A 20,415-nucleotide genomic window follows, 5' to 3' on the forward strand; every position below is an offset into this window, starting at 1 on the left:
TCTGATGAGAGAAACACAAACTAGAGTTATTTAAAGTTATTTTTGTTGTCTTTCAGGAAGAATCTTTTAGACCATGCAACTTTTCGTTTCCCTTTTACAAAAAAAGTTCCAAATATAATCCTGTTAGGAAGCTAAGAACCTTTAAGTAGACATGCCAACATGTACAGTTTGGTACTTCGTATTTACTTTTCTGCTATTTCAGAGAACACACAGGTTGGAATAATTCACCCAGCAGAAAAGACAATTCACTGAAAGGAAAGGATGTGAAGCAAAAGACATCATTTACTTCATGTAGTGTTTACTTTTGCTTTATACTGACTTTATCTGGGTGAATTTTGACACTTTTTTTAAATGTCTTGCCCTTGTTAGTAAACAGAATCCAAAAATGCTGGACGCTTTGATGATGATTAAAATAAAATAAAACAAAACAAAAAACCCCTCCTAATTATAATGAAACATGGGTCACACCAAACTTGTTGCTTCAGGGCTTAATTGTTAGCATTGATGGCGTATCCAAAGAACCACTGAAGGATTCTTATGACGTCTAGGAATTTCCACTATTTCCACAATGAAACTGCAACAAAATCAGACTGGTACCATAATGTGTTTTCCACTACATTAATTTTATATAGTATCTGCAATACCAAGTGCATTTAAAAAATCCATTGTACTGTTATGTCATTAATATAAATATGTCGCATATTAATTCATGGACATATCATGAAACATTCTTGTGACAAACTCTGAGGAGGTATGGATGTGGTTAGATAAAAATGCAGATTCATTTTAGAGGGATAAGACACAGTCAGACAGTCTAAGGCTATGGATAGACAAACTAATATCCAAGAAGCAACAGAATCAAAAATCAAAATCTATCATAACCCAATTATAATCTCAATCCAACCACTCAAAAGTAGCTTGAAAGAAAAGGGTCAATTAATAAAATCATAATTAAAAAAAAAAATCTACAGTGGTGCTTGAAAGTTTGTGAACCCTTTAGAATTTTCTATATTTTTGTATAAATATGACCTAACACATCATCAGATTTTCACACAAGTCCTAAAAGTAGATCAAGAGAACCCAGTTAAACAAATGAGACAAAAATATTATACTTGGTCATTTATTTATTGAGGAAAATGATCCAATATTACATATCTGTGAGTGGCAAAAGTATGGGAACCTCTAGGATTAGCAGTTCATTTAAAGGTGAAATTAGAGTCAGGTGTTTTCAATCAATGGGATGACAATCAGGTGTGAGTGGGCACCCTGTTTTATTTAAAGAACAGGGATCTATCAAAGTCTGATCTTCACAAAACATGTTTGTGGAAGTGTATCATGGCACGAACAAAGGAGATTTCTGAGGACCTCAGAAAAAGCGTTGTTGATGCTCATCAGGCTGGAAAAGGTTACAAAACCATCTCTAAAGAGTTTGGACTCCACCAATCCACAGTCAGACAGATTGTGTACAAATGGAGGAAATTCAAGACCATTGTTACCCTCCCCAGGAGTAGTCAACCAACAAAGATCACTCCAAGAGCAAGGTGTGTAATAGTCAGTCAGGTCACCATGTGAAACATGGTGGTGGTAATATCATGGTTTGGGCCTGTTTTGCTGCATCTGGGCCAGGACGGCTCACCATCATTGATGGAACAATTAATTCTGAATTATACCAGCAAATTCTAAAGGAAAATGTCAGGACATCCATCCATGAACTGAATCTCAAGAGAAGGTGGGTCATGCAGCAAGACAACGACCCTAAGCACACAAGTCATTCTACCAAAGAATGGTTAAAGAAGAATAAAGTTAATGTTTTGGAATGACCAAGTCAAAGTCCTGATCTTAATCCAATCAAAATGTTTTGGAAGGACCTGAAGTGAGCAGTTCATGTGAGGAAACCCACCAACATCCCAGAGTTGAAGCTGTTCTGTACGGAGGAACGGGCTAAAATTCCTCCAAGCCGGTGTGCAGGACTGATCAACAATTACTGGAAACGTTTAGTTGCAGTTATTGCTGTACAAAGGGATCACAGCAGATACTGAAAGCAAAGGTTCACATACTTTTGCCACTCACAGATATGTAATATTGGATAATTTTCATCAATAAATAAATGATCAAGTATAATGTTTTTGTCTCATTTGTTTAACTGGGTACTTTTAGGACTTGTGTGAAAATCTGATGTTTTAGGTCATATTTATGCAGAAATATAGAAAATTCTAAAGGGTTCACAAACTTTCAAGCACCACTGTATACATTAAAGGTGGCATAGTGGTGCACAGCACAGCAAGAAGGTTCTGTGTGGAGTTTGCATGTTCTCCTCATGTCTGCATGGGTTTTCTCCAGGTGTTCCGGTTTCCTCCCACAGTCCAAAGCCATGCGGATTAGGTCAACTGGCTACTCTAGTCACCTTTAGGTTTGAATGCGAGTGTGAATGGTTATTTATCTATGTGGTAGACCTGTGATAGATTGTCAACCTGCCCGGGGTGTACCGTGCTTCTTGCCCAAAGTCAGCTGGGACTGGCTCCGGCATACCTGTCAACTTTGAGGTTTGAAAAAAAGGGATATTTCCCAGATTTTTAACTCAAAATAAGGGAAAATTTCGGAAAGTCATACCCTTCACCAAAAGTGGGTGTGTAGTTGAATGGGGGGCAATTTTCTATCTAGTATTTGTGATTTCCTGTCACACATGCAAACTCCTCACCTTTCGGCGAAATTCACCGTTTTGGTCCCAAAATAGGTCACTTGTGTGAATCGTGTAGATCCAAAGATTTTTTTTTTTTTTTTGTGGGGGGGGGTAGGCAGGCTACAACGTTATTGTTGCCAAACATTTCACTTACAAGGTTTACAGCCAATCGAGATAAACAGTAACACGTGCTTCTTTTCCATTGGAGTTCTGATCAAGCTGGTGCGCAACCCACTGCTGGTTGCCAGTCCTCACTTACGAATATTCCACAGATTCAGACCGCAAAGTCACCTTTTTATAGAGGGAGCTGGCAACCTCATCTCGCGACTGGATCTGAACATACCAATGGAACAGTTTCCAGCGCGCTCGGGGGTGAATAACTGGAAAAATCGTTGGATTTTGTTGCTGTTACGTGTTGAGGCAAGTCTTTTACAGTGCCAGAAATGTGTACATAAATGTAACTATGTCTAATATGTTTTAACATACGTGCTGAAATCAAGTTTAAGACATAACGTTAGCTTGCTCCATAAGACGGCTACAGATGTAAATACCAGCTGCTATAGCTTACTGTCGCCAGATATGAGAGATATGAAAACGAACACATGATCAGCTCAGTGGCGTGGTATAGAGAAATTCCCTCTTCACAATGGATGGTTTTCAAATAGTTTTTTTTTCGAGAGCTAGAAAGCCGACGGTGTTTTTCTCCTAAAAATAAGCACCAAGCGTCTTTTCAAATCCCCATGACAACCGCTTGTTCTAGCTTGCTCTGGCTGTAGAGCGCAAGCAATGCAGGGTTTCCCATACATAGACCAGTGTGTTGCGCAGCGCCACACAATCAGACTCGCGATTTAAAAAAAAAAATTCCCAATCGAAACATTAATGTCTGCCTCGCGCATATGACGGAGTGTGCGAGACAAAGAGCATCCTGATTGGGTTACTCAGCAAAATAAGCCAATCAGCCTTCAGTGTGGGCGGGCTTCTCTTTTCTCGAGGACCGAAGTTTTCAGCTGAGTCAGTGCGGCCTATAGGATCGGCATGGCAGAGAGAGTGCGCGCCCCAAAAAAACAAAATACAAAACCCACTTCAGCTCAGATTACACAAAAGAATCTCCCTGCCTAATAATCTCCCTGTCTAATAATATCCCTGCCTGATAATCTCCCTGCCTGATAATATCCCTGCCTGATAATCTCCCTGTCTGATAATCTCCCTGTCTGATAATCTCCCTGTCTGATAATCTCCCTGTCTGATAATATACCTAGCTGATAATATCCCTGTCTAATAATATCCCTGTCTGATAATATCCCTGCCTGATAATCTCCCTGCCTGATAATCTCCCTGTCTGATAATCTCCCTGTCTGATAATCTCCCTGTCTGATAATCTCCCTGTCTGATAATCTCCCTGTCTAATATCCCTGCCTGATAATCTCCCTGTCTAATAATATCCCTGCCTGATAATATCCCTGCCTAATAATATCCCTGCCTGATAATCTCCCTGTCTAATAATATCCCTGTCTAATATCCCTGCCTGATAATCTCCCTGCCTGATAATCTCCCTGCCTGATAATCTCCCTGCCTGATAATCTCCCTGCCTGATAATCTCCCTGTCTAATAATCTCCCTGTCTAATAATACCCCTGCCTGATGATCTCCCTGTCTAATGATATCCCTGCCTGATAATCACCCTGCCTGATAATCTCCCTGCCTGATAATCTCCCTGCCTGATAATCTCCCTGCCTGATAATCTCCCTGCCTGATAATCTCCCTGTCTAATAATCTCCCTGTCTAATAATACCCCTGCCTGATGATCTCCCTGTCTAATGATATACCTGCCTGATAATCACCCTGCCTGATAATCTCCCTGCCTGATAATCTCCCTGCCTGATAATCTCCCTGCCTGATAATCTCCCTGCCTGATAATCTCCCTGCCTGATAATCTCCCTGTCTAATAATCTCCCTGTCTAATAATACCCCTGCCTGATGATCTCCCTGTCTAATGATATCCCTGCCTGATAATCTCCCTGCCTGATAATCTCCCTGCCTGATAATCTCCCTGTCTAATAATCTCCCTGTCTAATAATCTCCCTGTCTAATAATACCCCTGCCTGATGATCTCCCTGTCTAATGATATCCCTGCCTGATAATCACCCTGCCTGATAATCTCCCTGCCTGATAATCTCCCTGCCTGATAATCTCCCTGCCTGATAATCTCCCTGTCTGATAAGGGTCAACAATAATGACAGTTTCGCACGATGTACTGTTTGCAGCAGTGGTTTCAGCATTGCCCATGGTGGCTTAAATGATTGTAAAGGTCATGCTGAGGTGAGGAGTGTCATTTCATGTGCATTATATTTAGGTCTACAACAGGCTGTCATGAAAAGACCAAACTTACTGAAGATTTCCATAAAGTAACAATGTATGAATATACATCATATATATCACATATACGTCATATACAAGTGTGTATCTTTTATAAATGAGGTTAGCTTATCTAATGTAGTATGTTGGGGAGAATCATAGTATCGTATCTATATTTCTGATAAAATTTTAGGTATGATACCATGTATAATTCTCCTACTTGTTGCTCATTTCATAGGGGGACGGGGGGAATTGCTGGCATGTGCCGCGCGGGAGCGTCTGCCCAAATTTTTTAGGCCGAGATGAACTTATAGTTTTTTATTTAAAAAAAAAAAATCCAATATGTAATGCCCATTGTACACGCCTGTTCTTTAATTCAAAATCACCATCTCGATCTTCAAATTGACCATATGGTATATGTGGTATGGTATATTACACAACATCCTGTCCAGATAAAACCTAGTTAGTACACACAGCAGTTGAAAGGGAAGTGATAAGTGATGTTGAATGTTGCCTGCTTAATACTGGTTGCAATTTTTTTTGTAACGTAGACTACGAAATGTACTTTTGCGCGCGTGCCGTGTGTCCGTGCGCCCTTCTCACCTTTTTCACCCCTGACCAGTCTGCATGCCTGCCTGTACTCTGGTGCATGTTGGTGATAGCCAAGACCCAAACTCAATATGCTTATGGTTTATAGAGTGCATTTGTGAATAAACTATACATTTATTTTTATTTGCTTTTAGTGGTACCAGTTATTTCCCAAATTAAGGGCTAAAATACGTATCTTATGTTAAAATAAGAAAGGTCATTATATAACCAGTCAATAAATTCAATTCCATTGCAATTTATTATGGTTTTACCATAATCATGGCCTCGGAACACTAGATAGATAGATAGATAGATAGATAGATAGATAGATAGATAGATAGATAGATAGATAGAGTAATAAAGAGATAAAGAGTAATATAAGATATTAAACCAAGAGTGATTTAAAATGGGTAAGTTTCAGATAGAAAATCAAATAGACAATGAGTGGATAAAACAGTTAATACACCAATTAGTTTACACTAGGCTATTTATGAGGTCTTAGCCAGGACATACTTAATGTAAACATGTGTAGCTTACCTTTGATTATTTGGGAGGCTTTCGTTTTCCCCATGGAAAATTTCTTGGCGATGGAAGAGTCTGGGAACATTCCAGCCAAGCACTTGTTGAAATCATCAAAGAAAGAGAGGCTAATGTTTTTCTTAGCTATTAGCATTGCCATCTTCACCTCAGACCTAATCAGTGTTGCCAGATACTGCTGACGTTTTCCAGCCCAAAATATGTTCAAAACCCGCCAGAATGCACTTGAAACCGCCCAACTTGGGCAGGAAACCTCCCAATCTGGCAACACTGGACCTAATCACTTGTTCAGCCTCGCCTCCGGACGTAGTTCTGTAATTACTGATGCCTGAGAGGGCGGGGACGTGAATTTATGGCCCGACTTCCTGCTGTAAACTCCTGTCAGAGGCGCGTCATGAATTCTGGACCTACCGACTTTTTTATATTGTGAAAATACGGGACTTTTATATAATGTCAAAATACGGGATATTTTCAGGAAAATAAAAAAACGGGAAGACAGCGGGAAATAAGTCAAAATAAGGGATTTCCCGGGAAAAACGGGAGGGTTGACAGGTATGGGCTCCGGCTTTCCCATGACCCTGATGGAAAAGCAGTATAGGTAATGGATGAATGGAAATCATACATGGGTAGCAATCAACAAAATTATTCAGAAATACACTCAAAAAAGGAAAGAAAACTATGCAAAGCGTATTACTGTATCAGCTGCCTAATTAGTATCAACAATGAAGTCATAGGGGAAGTAAGTGTGAGCAACTGTTTAAAACTCAGGTGATGGTGACCTCTGGTGCTTGGGTGAGAGATTGCAATGCAGTGACTCTCCTGGCACAGCTCTAAATGCATGAGTTGGACCTATAACAAAATAGTCAAACTTTACAATGGTGTATTAGGGCCATTGTAGGTAAAAGGAAAAAATAAATAAATAAATAAATACGGAGCTGAGGGAGGGGGTAACATTCCAAGAAAAGAAAATCAGAATTTCTGAGATAAAGTCACAAATGTATGAGGAAAAAAACTAGGAAAAAAAATCTTTTTATTTATTTATTTTCTATCAAGGAACCAGATTACTTCACTTTGCCAGGTTGGGTCAATGTCATCACAGCACAGATGCCACAGCTGAGCTGAGAGTTATAGAAAGTGCAGTCTACATTTCCTTGAATGCACTGCAGCCAGGAAGCTGGGTAGCATGTGATTATTGTGCTTCCTGGATGCAACAGAACATGGATGTATAAGCTGCACAGCTTTGTTTATCTGTGTCCTTATTTTGCCTTAGCTGCTTATAAATGTATAGTTATTGTGCAATAACAACATCCCGTTACATTCAGTGTTTGGCTTCTTCTCATCTCATCTCATTATCTGTAGCCGCTTTATCCTGTTCTACAGGGTCGCAGGCAAGCTGGAGCCTATCCCAGCTGACTACGAGTGAAAGGCGGGGTACACCCTGGACAAGTCACCAGGTTACCACAGGGCTGACACATAGACACAGACAACCATTCACACTCACACCTACGCTCAATTTAGAGTCACCAGTTAACCTAACCTGCATGTCTTTGGACTGTGGGGGAAACCGGAGCACCCGGAGGAAACCCACGTGGACACGGGGAGAACATGCAAACTCCACACAGAAAGGCCCTCGCCGGCCACGGGGCTCGAACCCGGACCTTCTTGCTGTGAGGCGACAGCGCTAACCACTACACCACCATGCCACCCTGATACAGATAGTTGTTTATTATTATTATAATAATAATATCCCATTGCATGTAGATAACCTGGGAGTTTTGGGTGCAAGGATTGCATATAGCCTTCTGTGACTGGTTCCTTGAACTCTGATCACTCTCCAGAAGGCAAGGAGATTGGAGAGGGACTCCTGTCCCTTTAACAAAGTAGAGTGCCACTGAGTTTGCTTCTGCACCCTAACCACTGACAGCCAGTGCAATGAACCAGCAATTAAGGCAGCTAATCTCATGGTTTAAACTAGGGCATTCATACAGCTGTGATGACCAAGTATCCCTAGATTTGTTCATTGACCTGTCAAATTGCTTAGACCACATGCTAACCATGCTGAGGGGGACAAAGCTGAGCTAAATCCTGTCCATGAACCCAGTGCTTCACAGCCCATGCAACTCAGCCAAACCAAGCTAACCTCTGTGGAATGCCAAAGGCATCAAAAGGAGAGACTCTGCTTCTACTGTGGCAGCCCCAAGCACTAGCTGACACAATGCTCCTCTCGACCACTATGCAACATTCCACAACAGACCCATGAGCAAGGTGCTTTCTCATCTCACTCACACAGAGAGTCCATCCAGAGTTCTACCTCCTCAAAATTTAGCCATACCATTTCAGATAAGGCACCTTACCTTTACACTCCTGATCAACTCTGGTGAAGTTGGCAACTTTACTTACTGTGCACTGATTGAAAAACTAAGCTTAACCACCCAACCATTCCAACACCAATTGTCCAGCAGAACACAAACATGATATTAGAAGCTCCTTGCTGTCAAGCTGGCCCTGAAAGAGTGGTGCCAAGGTATTTAGGGGCAATTTGCCAGTTTGTAATCTTCACTGACCATAAGAACCTTAAATAAATCAAAACTGCCAAACAACTAAATGCACTCCAAGCACTCTGGGCCTTATTTTTCTCCAATTTCAGTTCACCCTTGCATATCAGCCAGGTCCCCAGAACATCAAAACAGATTCCCTCTCTTGCCTATTCCCTGCTCCTCCCAAAGAGACCTTGGAAGACTGCATCTTGCCTCAGTCAAGCTTAGTAGAACCATTAACCTGGGAATTTGACCATGAGATCGACAACAATCCTGAACAAAGAATCCATACTCACTGTCCAGTCACCAGGAATCCACCCCATCTTAGAGACAAACCTATTACATGGACCCATACCTCCCCAGCTACTGGACGTCCAGGCACTCACAAAACGCATGAACTCCTACAATGTAAATACCACTGGCCCCATTGGGTATCTGTGGCAGTGGGGGCATGGCCAAGTGTCGGTTTGTGAATGGAGGGCAGGTCCAGGTAAGGTGAGTGGCAAAGTCAGTACACGTGTTGTTGATTAATGTATTGATTGATTGATTTTATTTAGTAAAATAATGCATAAAATACATAAATATAGTGTACATTAAGATACACAGATGACACAAGAAAGTGTAAAACAGTTATTTCCATTGTGGTCCAGCAAAAATCAAATGGCAAAATAGGGATAAATAGTAAATACATAATAAGATTATGTAAACAATAGTATACTAAAATAATGAAAATAATAAAAAATAATAAAATAAAAAAATATAATAATAATACTTAAAACAACATAATATGTATTAATAATAATAATAATAATAATAATAATAATAATAATAATAATAATAATAATAAATCACAGTTATGAAAAAATAATAATAGTAAAGATAATAATAATGATACATTTCAACAAAGTTGTGGGGTAAATATAAGCACAAAATAAACCAACAAAAATTTATACGATAGAAAAAAACAAATGAGACTAAGACATAATAAAAGGATTTTATGACTGTTGATAAAGTTCATCAAATAAAAAACTTTTAACCCTATTTTTTAAAGCACCTTTAGACTCAATAGACTGACTGTGACTAGGCAACTCATTCCAGGCAATGGTACCAGTGTACTTAAGTGAGGAATGCCTGAAAGACTTTATTGAGGGAACAAACAGGGACAGGGATCCAGAACGGGTGTTGTGGCAGGAATTATGAGTACTAAAGTAAGATGTTAGATACTGAGGTGCGTTACCATATACAATGTTATGAATAGTGTTAAGTTTAAGTTGTTTTACATGGAGATCCACCAGTAACCAATTGACCTGCCTGAACTCAGCATACCCTATATGAGTTCTAGGGGAAACACTTAGAAGAAAATGAATAACTTTATTCTGAGTAGTTTGGAGATGATTCCTTTGTCTCTTGGTAAGACCAGAGTACCAAGAGGTGCTGGCATAATCAAAATGACATTGAATCAGAGCTGACGTCATCAGTTTCTTGGTTTCCATATCAAAATTTCTGGCCTGTCTATATAGAAACTTCAGTTTGGCATTGGATTTCTTTATGACATTGTCAGCTATTTGGCTCCCATTCAGTGACTGGTCAAGTTCAACGCTCAAGTACTTAACGCAGGATTTACTGGTAATTTTGTGACCATCGCAGGTACACTGTAAAAAAGAATAGTTGAGAATACTTGAAATTTCAAGGCAACAGTCTGCATTAATAATTTTATGTTTTGCCAACGATGTGCCCATGATAATCCAAACTATGATAACACTGTTATCTTTATTAAGAATTCTTAATTAAGTAAATTTTCAATTCCTCATTCTGCCAACATAGATTTCTCTTTTTGCTGAACAGTGGCATTCACAGTAGTACAAAAAGGCAATTGAGGTTATCACAATTTTTGGGGGGGCTTTTTTCACCTTTATTTGGATAGGACAGTGTATAGACAGGAAAGGAGCAGGAGAGAGAGAGATCAGGAAATGACCTCAGGTCAGAATCAAACCCAGGCCCCCAGATTTATGGTATGGCACCTTATCCACCTGAGCCACAACAACATGAACTTCAACCGAAGAGAGAACCACATTGCCCAGCCCTTGCATTTGGGAGAGGAAACCACGTGTCTTGGTCATTCAGAGCATGCGCTGAATAAACACCTGTGACAATTATGTATTTTCAATTCAGATTATTCACTATTGTATATTTACACATCATTGAGGTGCACCCTATCAGTTTGATGTGGATTTTTCTTGATGTGGATAATTCTAAAAAAATAGAATTATGCTTTGTTCAAGTAATTCCATATTCACAATTGAATGGACAAAAAAATATGAATAATTATTAATGAACAGAAAAATCCACATCAAACTGATAGGGTGCACCTCAATGATGTGTAAATATGCAATAGTGAATAATCTGAATTGAAAATACATAATTGCCACAGGGCGGCACGGTGGTGTAGTGGTTAGCGCTGTCGCCTCACAGCAAGAAGGTCCTGGGTTCGAGCCCCAGGGCCGGCGAGGGCCTTTCTGTGTGGAGTTTGCATGTTCTCCCCGTGTCCGCGTGGGTTTCCTCCGGGTGCTCCGGTTTCCCCCACAGTCCAAAGACATGCAGGTGAGGTTAACTGGTGACTCTAAATTGACCGTAGGTGTGAATGTGAGTGTGAATGGTTGTCTGTGTCTATGTGTCAGCCCTGTGATGACCTGGCGACTTGTCCAGGGTGTACCCCGCCTTTCGCCCGTAGTCAGCTGGGATAGGCTCCAGCTTGCCTGCGACCCTGTAGAAGGATAAAGCGGCTAGAGATAATGAGATGAGATGAGATGAGATAATTGCCACAGGTGTTTATTCAGCACATGCTCTTAATGACCAAGACACGGGGTTTCCTCTCCCAAATGCAAGGGCTGGGCAATGTGGTTCTCTCTCCGGTTGAAGATCATGTTGTCGTGGCTCAGGTGGATAAGGCGCCATACCATAAGTCTGGGGACCCGGGTTTGATTCCGACCTGAGGTCATTTCCCGATCCCTCTCCGTCTCTCTCTCCTGCTCATTTCCTGTCTCTACACTGTCCTATCCAAATAAAGGTAAAAAAAAGCCCCCCCAAAAATTGTGAGAACCTCAATTGCCTTTTTGTACTACTGTGAATGCCACTGTTCAGCAAAAAGAGAAATCTATGTTGGCAGAATGAGGAATTGAAAATTGACTTAATTAAGAATTCTTAATAAAGATAACAGTGTTATCATAGTTTGGATTATCATGGGCATACATCGTTGGCAAAACATAAAATTCTTAATGCAGACTGTTGCCTAGAAATTTCAAGTATTCTCGACTATTCTTTTTTTACAGTGTAACATCTAATGACTTGTTACCATTGAGCCTATGTTTAGAGCCAAAAAGGATTGGTTTAGTCTTGTCAAGATGCAGAGATAGCTTATTTTCAATTAGCCACTCTTGGACTGATTCAACTTCCAATGATAAATGCTGCTGTATATCAGCAGTATTTTTGCCAGCTATTAAGAGAGCAGAATCGTCTGCATACAGCAGAAGATTGCACTTTACTGCTGCAGGCATGTCATTTACATAAATCAGAAATAGTAAGGGTCCTAATATGGAACCCTGGGGAACACCACAGACCACATCTGCAAGTGAGGAAGTGACGCCACCAACTTTCACACACTGCTTTCACTCACTACGTTTGCTAAGTAGGCACTAAACCAGTCTACAGCAGATATCTGAAGCCCAATGGCTTCCAGCTTTTTGAGTAGAATACTATGCTCCACAGTGTCAAAGGCCTTTTGTAGATCTAGTAGTACCATACCTGTGAAATTGTCTTTATCTTGCTCTGACTTAATATAGTCCATTAAGTGAGCTAAGCAGGTATCTGTGGAGTAAAAGGACCAGAAACCTGACTGGTGCTCATATAAGAGCTTGTGGTCTGCGAGATACTGATTGAGTTGCTCATATACAGCTTTCTCAAATCACTTTACTAACAATGCTGAGAATCAAGACAGGACGGCAGTTACCAGCTTCAGTTTTACTCTGCTTTTTATAGATAGGTGTTATTTTAGTGGATTTAAGGTCAGAAGAGATTTTACAGAAGGTCAGGGATAAATTTAGAATATGACTTAATGAAGAGGTTATGAATCCGGCACCATCTTTAAGAAAATGTGCAGGGATTTGGTCCAAACCGGTAGCCTTGTTCGAATTTAGATTTTGGAGAGTCTTTCGAACAATGTGTGTGTGTTTTGCAGTGACAACGGAAGATAGAAAAGGAGGGAGTGAGTGAAGAAAGGAGATCTCTCCCGACCAAAGCACATTGTGTGTGTGTGTGTGTGTGCGCACACGTGCATGGGCGTGTTTGAGCGAGCGAACAAACAAACAAACAAACAAACAAACAAACAAACAAACAAGAATAGTAAGCTGAAAAGCAAGCAAGAAGTGAAACAATAAAGTCTCTGTTGACATCAGTCCCTGCCTGCCACGCTTCAGTATTCCACCCACATCAGGAACATACTACAGTATCTGATATCCATAAGTTCATCTCTTTATGCTCGAGCCAAACTTCTCAGAATCTTGCCGGCTGTTAAACGACTCCCACTGCCCACACCACAGTGACCATGTTCTCACATATGGTCACACATGGTTCACCCCAGATGATATAGTTCCTGTGACATGGTTCCTGGAATTTGGCAATTTGGAACAGGCAATCATTTCAAAAGCAGGAACAAGAAATGCTTCATAGGAACCATGCCACAGGAAATATGGTACATCGTCTGGGGTCACACATGGTTCACCCCAGATGGTACATCAGTTCCTGGGACATGGTTCCTGTGATGCATTTCTTGTTCCCATTTTTGAACTGTCTGCCTGTTGCCAATTTTATTTATTTATTTACCTGTGCCCATATTATAGTTTTCCCCCTTTTCACCAATAATTTTATGCTATCATTTTCTTATATTTTTGACTTCTCTTCTGTCACATTTTCATTTTCTCGAAGAATCCCAGATAGCATTACAGTCCGCGGCTGATGTTCTAAGGTCCGCATTGGCTCTGTCTGACAGGCCAACCCTTTCCCCGGGTCAGCGTCGGATGTGAGCAGAATGATACACACAGTCATAGGTTTATACACCTGTGAGGCGGGACCACGCGCAGGTGCGCTCTTCAACAGTTTCAAAAGTGCGGGCATGCTCTTCAACAGTTTCAACAGACACCAACAATTTCTTCAACAGTTTCAACAGACACCACTTCAGTCCAGTCCACTCGCTGTATGCAGCACTTGGCAGACTTTTTCCGTAAGTGCCTTTTCGACATTAAGTTGTTTTATGATACGATTTTTTTGGATGAATAACCATAGTATTTTACAGAACGAAGCAAAGGTTGTTTGGGATAAGTTATTTTGTGTGTGTGATCATGTTTGAATCATGCCATTTTGAGAACTGATAAATGTTTTTCATCTTCAGGTACAAGGGACTGAGCGTGAGGCTAATGATGATGTGTGATTGTAGAGAGGGGTGCTCTTTGAGGGCGCAGTCACACCGGGAAGTTTGGTCAGTTTCCTCCGTTGGTTTGGTTCGTTTGCAGTGGTGTGATCACTGATTAAATCACATGTGTGAAGACTTTGTACCAATACCATACACTGCCATTTTCTTTCTTTCTTTTTTTTTAACCCAATTTTTAAAGCCATGGTTCACTTGACATGCTGGGCCTGTGTGAACTTCAGGACATTTTGACGCAACCTCTCGTACCTCAGTGACAGCATGCATAAGGTTCACTTTACAAGCCTGGACCATGAACTTGAGTACATTTTGGTGTGAAAGCCATCTGTTTTATATCAATTTTTTACTTGTATGGTGTTTGTAATGCAGTTCAGCACTTAATCCATGTTTTACATATATGGTGGTGTATACGATACAGTTCAGCACTTTGAACATTGTTGACATTGTTTAACTTTTTTTTTGCACTGTTCATTATTGCACTGTGCCAGAAATTTTGTGAGCTGATACCAATTACCAGTGTGAAAATAGCTGATCTACAAGGTCACATGTTCACATGTCAATAAAAGCACTTTGTGATTGAAGATTTTTCTTAACATTTGTCTTATTAATGCTAATGAAGCAAACTTGGGGGTTGGGGGTTCACCTCAGACGACTGTTGTACATATCTGGACTACATCTGGCCCTGATCCAACTCACATCCGTACCTGATTTGGGCAGTGTAGAGAGAGGTTTTTAGTGATCCGTGCTGGACCTGGCCCACATCCGTTCCAGATCCAAAAATTGTATCTGTGCTGTATACGGGGTGGAGATCAAAAGTTATGTGGGATGGATCCGTTTGCTGTATTCAGACCAGACTTTGGGGTACATCCGGTGCTGATCCAGCTCAGATCAAATTGCTATCTGGGACGCTTTTCTTTTTTCATCTAAAGACAACAAAGAGACTATCCATATCAGATCTGTAAGATAATCTCAACAAATCAAATAATCTCAGCTAAGGTACATTTAATATTCAACATGCAAACATTCATCATGTTCAATGTGTTGAGTGCAGGATCTTTTGTCATTCTTCCTTTGCCTTTAGTAATAGCTTTATTTGCGATAAGTGTATATTAGTTAGTAGTTTTCTGATGGAGAAGGTTACAGTATTAGAGGTACACATCCAGATGCTAGAGAGGGTTAGCAAGAGTGAGAGCAGAATAGTTTTTGTAGGGGAAAATCTGGATGCCTAAGGCAGAGTTAGCAATCTCCCAATTCTGGTATTAGAGTCCTTCATGTCTTAAAGTAATGATGGACTGTCATTTCTCTTTACTTAGTTGAGCAGTTGACATAGGGTAATATGGATTACTACAGTTGTTAAATAGGATTATTTACTGTATTTTTATTATTTACCATTTATTGTTTGATGGTCTCAAATGTATTAACAAGGCAAGAAATTCCACTCATTAACTTTTGACAAGCCACACCTGTTAATTGAAAAGCATTCCAGGTGACTACCTCATGAAGCTGGTTAAAATACTACTAATGTCTAAAGTGTTCATCAAGGTAAACAGTGGCTACTTTGAAGAATCTAAAATATGAAACATTTTTAACACTTTTTTTTGTTTATCACAATCTTTATATGCTCCATATGTTATTTCATAGTCTTGATGTCTTCAGTATTGTTCCACAATGTCAAAAATAAATCAAAATACAGAAAAAAACCCCAATGAATGTATCCAAACTTTTGACTGGTGCTGTACTAGGACCCACTCAAAATGGTGGCAACACTCTTGATTTAATCATAATAATTGGAAAATATTTTCAATAATATAGAAAAGGGGGCAGCACAGTGGTGTAGTGGTTAGCGCTGTCACCTCACAGCAAGAAGGTCCGGGTTCGAGCCCTGTGGCCAATGAGGGCCTTTCTGTGCGGAGTTTGCATGTTCTCCCCATGTGGGTTTCCTCCGGGTGCTCCGGTTTCCCCCACGGTCCAAAGACATGCAGGTTAGGTTAACTGGTGACTCTAAATTGAGCGTAGGTGTGAATGTGAGTGTGAATGGTTGTCTGTGTCTATGTATCAGCCCTGTGATGACCTGGCGACTTGTCCAGGGTGTACCCCGCCTCTCGCCCGTAGTCAGCTGGGATAGACTCCAGCTTGCCTGCGACCCTGTAGAAGGATAAAGCGGCTAGAGATAATGAGATGAGATGAGATATAGAAAAGCTCTTCGTGCTTTTAGATCAACATCTCTCCCCACTATCGCAAAATAATCCTCGATTCCTATTTAATACTGCACTGAATTTCACTAGGAAAAACATCACCACCAAAGCATACACACCATCAATTTGTAGTTGTGATGACTTCATGAGATTTTTCAGTGAACAAAATTGAAAATATCAGGATAAAATTTTTGGATGATTAATTTAAAGCCAAACAATTTAATAATTAACAATTTACATGTCAATATCAGCATATCAATTAGAACCTTTTACTCCCCTTTGAGAGACTGAATTAATTTCACTAATTTCCTCATCAAAGTCATTAAATACTTGATCCCTTATATTTCATCTAACAGATACTCCAGGAAGCAATTAAACCTCTTCTAAAAGAATAAAATTCTTGCCATAGCACTGACACTATACCTAAATCCTACACTTAAATAGCTAAAACTAGCATTATCCTTAAATTATCAAACAACTGATTAACAAACCAGACCTCGACCCCTGTCAGCTGTCCAAATATAGGCCAATATCAAACCTCTCCTTTATCTAGAAGATTCTAGCACAGCATTTATGCTCATACCTTCACCGGAATAACATTCATGAACTCTCAGTCACAATTTACTGTGGGCCTCATTATAGCACTGAGACAGTGCTGGTTAAAGTAGCAAATGACCTACTACTGGCCTCTGACCAAGGTTGTGTCGCTTGACCTTGTGCAGCTTTTGACATTCTTGATCATATTTTTCTCCCTGAAAGACAAGAACATCTTGTTATTATTCATGTGCATGGTATTAGCTTTCACTGTTATACTGCTGAGACACACGTTTCAGCAAAGCCAGAGGAGAGAAACCAGGTTAATAAAGTTGAGGAAGGCATTAGACACTGGATGCTTAGTAACTTATTTCTACTTAATTCTGACAAGACAAATATTTGTACTGTACTGAACCCATGCAGCTAGAAGCAAGTTTTCTGATTACATAAGCTGTATGGCTTACCTGGATGGCTTACCTGGATTACCTGGATGGCTTTTCAGTTAAATCATGTGCAGAAGTAGATCTTGGTGTGATTATTGACTGCAGGATGTCATTTGAAGCTCATGTAGATATTAGTAGTATTGCTTTTTTTCATCTCTGAAATATTGCTAACTTAAGAAATGTATAGAGATCTTGCAGTCACGTAACCGGAAAGTACACAACCGCCATCTTGTCGGTCAAAAACACCGCTGAATACTGCTGCACTCGTGTACAGAATTTCAACCGACAGACTACACGGCTCATTTTTCTAATGAACAGATAACTAGATATATGTCTAAAATAAACGATCTACAGATTAGTGACCCTTATGGCTTACCGGACGGAGTTTTCATGACCGGATTTTGAACTGCCAGCGGAATACCCGGACGTGTATAATTACCTCATTAACTTTCCCTCGCTGTTCAGCGGTGAAGCACTGTGTGCTTATAAATCTCTGGACAGTTATCTCTACAGAAATTCAGGATTTGTCAGCGACTCAGATGTGGCATCTTGTAAACAAGAATCCTCATTGGATGGGTAAGTCACTTAAGTATTGAGTATAGCACTGACCAGCCGATTATAGAATAGAATAAGGTAATTCCAGCTGTAATTCCAAATCGTCTGTCTTGTTTACATAGATCTGGAGTTGGAGAGATAGAGGCTTAGCAGTGGAGGTTTGAGTGGCTGTTTTCTGAGCTTAGTCAACAGGCCGGCTCTGCAGCCTCGCTTTTGCTTCCTCTCCCGGCGCCGCCTCCTTCGCTTTGCTTCCGATAACAATCCACGGAGACCCCGCTGGTCTCGCTATCTCATCCGGAATGTTGTGCATGCGATGGAAATCGCTACAAACCGTCATTTTCTGCTGGAAACCAATGTCCAGTAAGTCCATACGGTTGTAGTGGATATTGAAGTCCAGTACAGACGAACAACACGCAAAAATACACACAAAAAACATAAAAAACGTGCACAGGTAGGGAGAGCTTGTAGCCGCAGCCATTGTAATAGAATTGTATATAGTAGGGTTTTCCAGAAGAAAAGGTAGAAGTAAAAGCAGAAGTAGAACCAGAAGTAGAAGGCAGAATATGGCGTTTGACCGACAAGATGGCGTCTGTCACAATCTGGATCGGCTGTGACGTCACATGCAAGTGCTCCATTGCCAATAGATGATGCGGAAAAACTAGTTCATGCTTTTTTTTAAATCTCTAAGTTAGATTATCACAATGCTTTGCTGTCTGGAATGCTTTGCTGTCTTTGCTGTCAGCAATGCCTGCTGCCTGACACTCATTCACACCTGACTGCAGTTTAAAGTAGCCAGTCCACCTACCAGCATGTTTTTGGGAGGTTAGAGAAATACCCACTCAGACATTGGGATTTTTTTTTTTTTGGTTTGGCTGTCACGAGTGACAGATCCATTTTCCGCAACAGAACTGTCATCTCCCCCCTTTGCGGTCATGAGCCCTGCGATGGCTCACTAGTCCAACTGATGACCCACAGACTTTGGGACATTGATCACAGGGATAACTTCCAGGTGCTGATATTCTTCCCTTTCAGCAATGGCAATGTTCCTTGAGCTCTTTCACCTGCTTCTCCTCAAACTTTGTTACACCACTATTTACCACTGTTCTCCACTGGGCTCTGTTCTCGGCTAGCACTTCAAAGTCCGATATTCCACATTTGGTTAGTGAACTCTTAGGTAGGTCTTTAAAACATTTCTTTGGAGCACCAACCGAGCGCACCCCATCAGACGGTTCACCATACAGTAGAGCATCAAATTTCATCACTCATTTGAACCACATGTCCAGACCAGTGCAGGTGGGCCTCCATGATGTAGGCCTTAATTTCACGTGTACAGCAGCGGGACAGCACTTTAATGTTTGGTGCATGATCCTGCCAAGATATTCCAGCCATCTTCCATAAACAACGCATATGAAATGCGGGCGAGTGGCGGGTTACACCTTAGGCAGGTCGCCAATTTATCACAGGGCTAACACAGAGATAAAGAACCATTCACATGTATGGGCAATTTACAGTAGCCTTTTGACCTAATCTGCATGTATTTGGACTGTGGGAGGAAACAGGAGCACTCAGAGGAAACACACGCAGGCACAGGGAGAACATGCAAACTCCACACAGAAAGGTGCCAGTCAGTTGTGAGGTTCAAACCCAGAATATTCTTGCTGTGAGGTGACAGTGCACCACTGCAAGGCCTAAACCAGATTTTTTTTTTAAATGAGAGATGACGCCGACACTGGAAAACCCTGAAGTATAAATGTCAGTATGTCACTATGCACAAAGTAATGGTGAGTGCAGAGGAGAAGTGAAGAGAGTGCAAGCAGGTTGGAATGGATGGAGGAGAGTGTTAGGAGTGATTTGTGACAGAAGGTTACAGCACATGTAGGACAGCTTGGAGACAAAGTGAGAGAGGTGAGGTTGAGATGGTTTGGACATGTAGAGAGGAGAGATCCAGGACATATTGGGAAAAGAATACTGGAGATGGAGTTGCCAGGTAGAAGGAAAAGAGGAAGACCAAAGATGAGATTTGTGGATGTGGTGAAGGAGAAAATGAGGATGGTTGGTGGGACAAAAGAAGATATGGAGGACAGAAGAAGATAGAGACATTATCTGCTGTGGTGACCCCACTGGAAGAACTGAAAGAAGAAGAAGAAGAAGAAGAAGAAGACAAATATCAGTACAAGTCAAGTCAAGTTAAGTTTGTTTGTATAGCGCTTTTAACAATAGACATTGTCCCAAAGCAGCTTTACAGAATCTGAATGACCCAAGACATGAGCCAATTTTATCCCTAACCTATCCCCAATGAGCAAGCCCATGGCGATGGTGGCAAGGAAAAACTCCCCCAGACAACACGAGGAAGAAACCTCGAGAGGAACCAGACCCAAAAGGGAACCAATCCTCACCTGGACAACAACAGACAATGACTAACATTAAAAGTTTTAACATGAAGTCAGTTCCATTGATGTTATAACTCTTCATTAATGGAAACTTGAGTGCAAAACTGTTCATGTTAACTGCAG

The 20,415-nt window shown here is 40.8% G+C and overlaps 1 protein-coding gene across 1 annotated transcript in view; it reads left to right on the plus strand.

Annotated features, from left to right (window-relative positions):
• LOC132892061 (cell surface glycoprotein CD200 receptor 1-A-like) overlaps nt 1-20,415 on the plus strand; it is a 190,114-nt gene that overhangs the window by 63,305 nt on the left and 106,394 nt on the right. The gene's annotated exons all lie outside the window — the stretch shown is intronic.

Source organism: Neoarius graeffei, chromosome 9, assembly GCF_027579695.1.
Source record: "Neoarius graeffei isolate fNeoGra1 chromosome 9, fNeoGra1.pri, whole genome shotgun sequence".
Taxonomy (NCBI): domain Eukaryota; kingdom Metazoa; phylum Chordata; class Actinopteri; order Siluriformes; family Ariidae; genus Neoarius; species Neoarius graeffei.